Below are 5,054 nucleotides of genomic sequence, written 5' to 3' on the forward strand. Positions count from 1 at the left end.
TCCATTTCTTTCTCTTATTGCGTGGTTGAGTTGTTGTATGTTGAGTTCCTGGATCATTGACCTGCAAGCTGTTATGAGTTGTAAGTATCTTGGGTTTTCCATTTGAAGTAATACCTGCGAGTCTGTTTCAACAATTAATGGACAAAGTCTTCGATTGGAAGGAATTGTTAGTCCATGGTAGAGTGCCAGTAGTTCAGCCTGTATGGCGTTTGTACTTGGTAGATGTGTTTCAAAGTCGTAGATCCATTGTCCTGTGGAGTCGCAAAAAACTCCTCCTGCTCCTCCATAGTGATTTGTTGGGTCATAAGCCCCGTCGATGTTGAGCTTAATAAGTGGTGACTGTAGTTTAGCCCAAGGGGTAATTTCTCTCTTCGCCTTAGTTTTTTTGTTAGGGATATTTGTTAAATAGTGTACTTGAGATGCTAGAGAGATGATTGTGGTGGTATCTATTAGGTGGTTTTGGTATTTGAAATGGTTATTATTGCGGTTTAGCCAAAGTTGCCACAAGAGGATGGGTGTTAAGATGAAAGATGGTATGGAAGTGCTGGAGTTTAATTGGATTGGTGTATGTGAGGTACAAAGCTTGTGTAACCAGTGCATGAGATTGGTTGTTGGTGTTTTAATACGGATGTGGCGCCACAAAATGCTTGCTGATTTGTAGTGTAGAAAGATGTGTGGGATATCCTCTCGGATATTAGTACAATTCGGGCAGTATGGGTTATAAGTGATGTTTCTGTAGCATAGAAGTGATTTGATTGGGAGTTTCTCATGTGAAAGAATCCACAAAAAATATTTTATTTTTGGTAATGTGGTTAGTTTCCAGATCCAGTTGTTGGGAAAGTTTATTTTACGGTGAGTATCTTTATGTAGTATATATAGGTAGGCTGAGGAAGTGGTAAATGAACCATCATTTGAGTGGTGCCAATATGATGTATCTTATCCTTGTTGGGGTGTAAGGATGGGTGTGTTTTATACGAGGGACATGATTTGTGGGGGCAATGGAAAAGAGAGATTAGAGGTGTCCTAAGTGGAGTGTGAGGTGCCACTGGTTTATGTAGTTCGTGTTTAGGGATAGGTCCCTAGATTAGGTGCCTAGGAGATAAGTTATTTGCAATCTAGTGATTAGACCAAAAGTTTATGTTTTTACCATTAGTTATGTTCCAACTTGTTCATGTGCGACAATAATTAATGTTTTTGATGATGCTTTTCCAAATGTAGAAGTCGTTAGGGTGTTTTATTTTTGATTGTATAGAATGTTTTTAAAATATTCTTGTGGATGGTCATATTTTGCTGATAGGATATTTGCCCAAGGAGAATTATTGAAATGTGTGTAGCGCCAAAGGAAATTTGTTAGGAAGGCTTTATTCTTTTGGGATAGTTTTTGTATTCCCAAGCCATCTTCGAATTTTGGAGTGCTGATCTTGTCCCAGTTTATTAAATGCAATTTATATTTTTGATCTGTTGATCCCCAAAGGAAATTGCGTTGAATTTGTTTAAGTTTGTGTATTAGTTTGGGTGGTAGTAGATTAATTTGCATTGCGTATGTGGGAATTGTGTTTAGGACGGATTTGATTAGGGTTGTCCTTCCTGCTGTGGATAGAAATTTTGATTTCTATCCAGATAGTTTGAAGGTGACTCGATGAATAATGTATTGGTATTCAGCTGTTTTAGGTTGGTTATGAGCGATTGGTACTCCTAAGTATTTGCCTATTTTTGTGGTAATGAGGATATTTAAGGAATTTGATATCACTTGGCTAAGAGTAGGGTTTACATTAGCTAAGAAAAGAAGTTTTGAATTTTGAAAATTGATCCTTTGTCCAGATTTTACACTTAATTGTTGGAATATGTCAATTATTATCATAGTATTGGAAGTGATAGCTTGTGCTAGTAGGATGAAATCATCTGCAAACATGAGGTGTGAGAATGGTTGAGCATTTCTATTTAGTTGTATGGGTGTCCACCGACAAATATCTATATTGTGCTCAATAATGCGTGATAATAATTCCATACATATGATGAATAAGTATGGTGATAGTGGGTCTCCTTGTCTTATACCTCTAGAGGGTTGAAAGAAAGGAGTGGGTGTTCCATTGATAATTATTGTCATGACCCTAAAACGGACCCAGTCGTGATGGTGCCTATCGTGAAACTAGACTAGTCGACACAAACCCCAACCAACCGAACAATTAATAATAAGTCATTTAAAGACATTAACAAGATAAAATCCCATAGTATAAAGTAGGATAAAACAGTGCAAAAACCAAAAAATAGCCCGACATCGGGGTGTCACCAGTCTTGAGCATCTACAACTCGTCTAGAAATATGAAAAGATAACATATTCTGAAACAAAGCTAGTACAAAGCGAAATAAAGATAGGTAAGAGAAGCACTGGGCTGCGAACGCCGAGTAACTACCTAGTCAACTCCGAAAAAGCCTACTTGAAGACAAATCAACACTCGCTAGCGTGACCCGAGACTCCTTGATCTGCACATAGGGTGCAGAGAGTAATGTGAGTACGCCAACTCAGTAAGTAATAAAAGTAAAGGCAACTGAGCAGTAGGAAAACACGTCAAAATACAACATAATGCTACATCAAAACAGTATAAATCCAGAACAATATAGTAAAACAATAAAACTCGTAAAAACATCTCAGTTCAGTAAATATTTTTTTAAAACATCCTTCAGTAGTTCAAAAGAGTGATGAAAACAGTGAGAAAAAGGTAGAAATATAAATCAGCCCCTCGAGCAAAACAAGTACCATAACCACCCCTCGGAAAAAATACCAACAGAACCAGTCCCTCGAGCTACCTCACAATCACTCATATCAGCCCCTCAGGCAATAATATGAAATAACAATAGCCCCTTGGGAAATATCACATCTCACATTGGGTACCCGCGCTCACTGGGATTGTGCAGACTTCGGAGGGGCTCCTATAGCCCAAGTGCTATATCAAGCCATCTCGTGGCATAATCAACTGCCCCTCGACCACATAACAAGCCACCTCGTGGCGTAACAAATCAGGTCCTTGTCCTCATAATCATGAATCAATACAACACTGCTGCGGCGCAAAGCCTGATCCCATAATATCCTCACAACACATGCCCTCAGCCTCACTCAGTCAGAAGTCTCTCAAGCCACTTGGGCAACAGTAAAACATGATGCTCAGCCAAAATATCATTTAAAATATCAAAATAGAGTAAATATGGCTGAGTTATGAAAACAGTAGAATACAACATGACTGAGTACAAATATGAAGTCAAAGCAGTGAGGAATAGTAGTAAAAATCCCTTAAAGGTCCAACACAATTGGCACGAGGCCCAAATATGGCATTCAACCCAAACATGATAATACTTTTCAAAACACAACGACATCAACCAGTTTCAATAAAATACGCAACTTAACAGTCACACGGGACGAACTAAGTCACAATCCCCAATGGTGCACGACCCCACGCTCGTCATCTAGTGTGTGTATCACCTTAAAGTAGCACAACGATGTAAAATCCGGGGTTTCATACCCTCAGGACAACATTTACAATCATTACTTACCTTTATCCGGTCCAAACTCTAGCCCGCGATGCCCTTGCCTCTCGAATCAGCCTCTGGATGCTCCAAATCTAACCAAAAATAGATTTATACCATCAAAATATGCTAAGGAAACAAAGCCCACTCGAAAATAATTAATTTACATAAAAAATCCCGAAATTGGCAAAACCCGACCCCCGGGCCCACGTCTCGGATTTCGACAAAAATCACAAAACTAGAATCCATAAACTCTCATGAGTTCATACATATTAAATACATCAAAATTCGACCACAAATGACCCCTCAAATCCTCAAATCAAAGTCTCAATTTCCAAGTCCTAACTCCCCAATTTTAGGCTTTAGATTCCACAAATTTCATGTTTAATTAGGTAGAAATCACAATAGGATTGAGTATTAAGTTCATAAATCTTACCTCCAAGTGTTTCCCTTTGATTCACTCTTCAATTCTTCTCAAAAAGCTCCAAAGCCAACTCAAAAATGGTGAACTATGGCCAAAATCGCGAAAGTGGTCTTTTAAACATTCTGCCCAGCAATTTAAATCCCTTCTTCGCGAACGAGGTCAACGCCTCGTGTTCACGAAGTACAAAATTCGTTGATCACTTAAATCCTTCATTGCGAACGCGACATTCTGAACGCGAACGCGAAGCTTCAGCTTCTCAAACCATCGCGAACGCGAAGCACAATGAACCTGGACCCAGCTGCTCCCATTTACTCTACCCGAACACGAGAAACTCATCGCGTTCTCGATGAACATTGCACGTAACCCTTTGTAAATGCGGGACACCCATCGCGAATATGAAGGCCAAACTTCCTGCCTCACACCCTAAACCTTGGCGAACACGAGAGCCCACTCGCGAACGCGAAGGCCAAATGTCTGCAACACCAACAACAGATTTTCTGCAACTTTTCCCACATGAATTTGATCCGTTCAACCACCTGAAACTCACCCGAGGCCCTCGGGACCTCAACCAAATATGTAAACATATCTCATAACATCATTCAAACTTGTTCCAACCCTCAGAATGCTTGAAACAACATCAAAACACCAAATCATCATCGGATTCAAGCCTAAAAATTTCAAAAACTTCCAACACATCAAAAATGACACAACAGACCTACTCCAACTTTAGGAATTTTATTCCGACCCCTATATTAAAATCTCACCTATCAACCGAAAAATGCCCAAAATTCCAATTTCGCCAATTCAAGCCTAAATCTACTCCGAACCTCCAAAATACATTCTGATCATGCTCCTAAGTCTCAAATCACCTCCCGAAGCTATCCGAATTATCGAAATTCACATCCAATCCCTTTTCACATAAATCAATATACGGTTAACTTTTCCAACCTAACCTTACTCAAAAGAGACTAAGTGTCTCATTTCTTCCCAAAACTTCTCCGAACCCGAGCCAACCAACCTGATACCACATAATACAACTAAACAAGGCAATAAGAAGTAGAAATGGGGGAAACGGAGCGGTAACTCATGAAACAACTGGTCGGGTCAT

Source organism: Nicotiana sylvestris, chromosome 11 (assembly GCF_000393655.2).
Source record: "Nicotiana sylvestris chromosome 11, ASM39365v2, whole genome shotgun sequence".
Classification (NCBI taxonomy): Eukaryota; Viridiplantae; Streptophyta; class Magnoliopsida; order Solanales; family Solanaceae; genus Nicotiana; species Nicotiana sylvestris.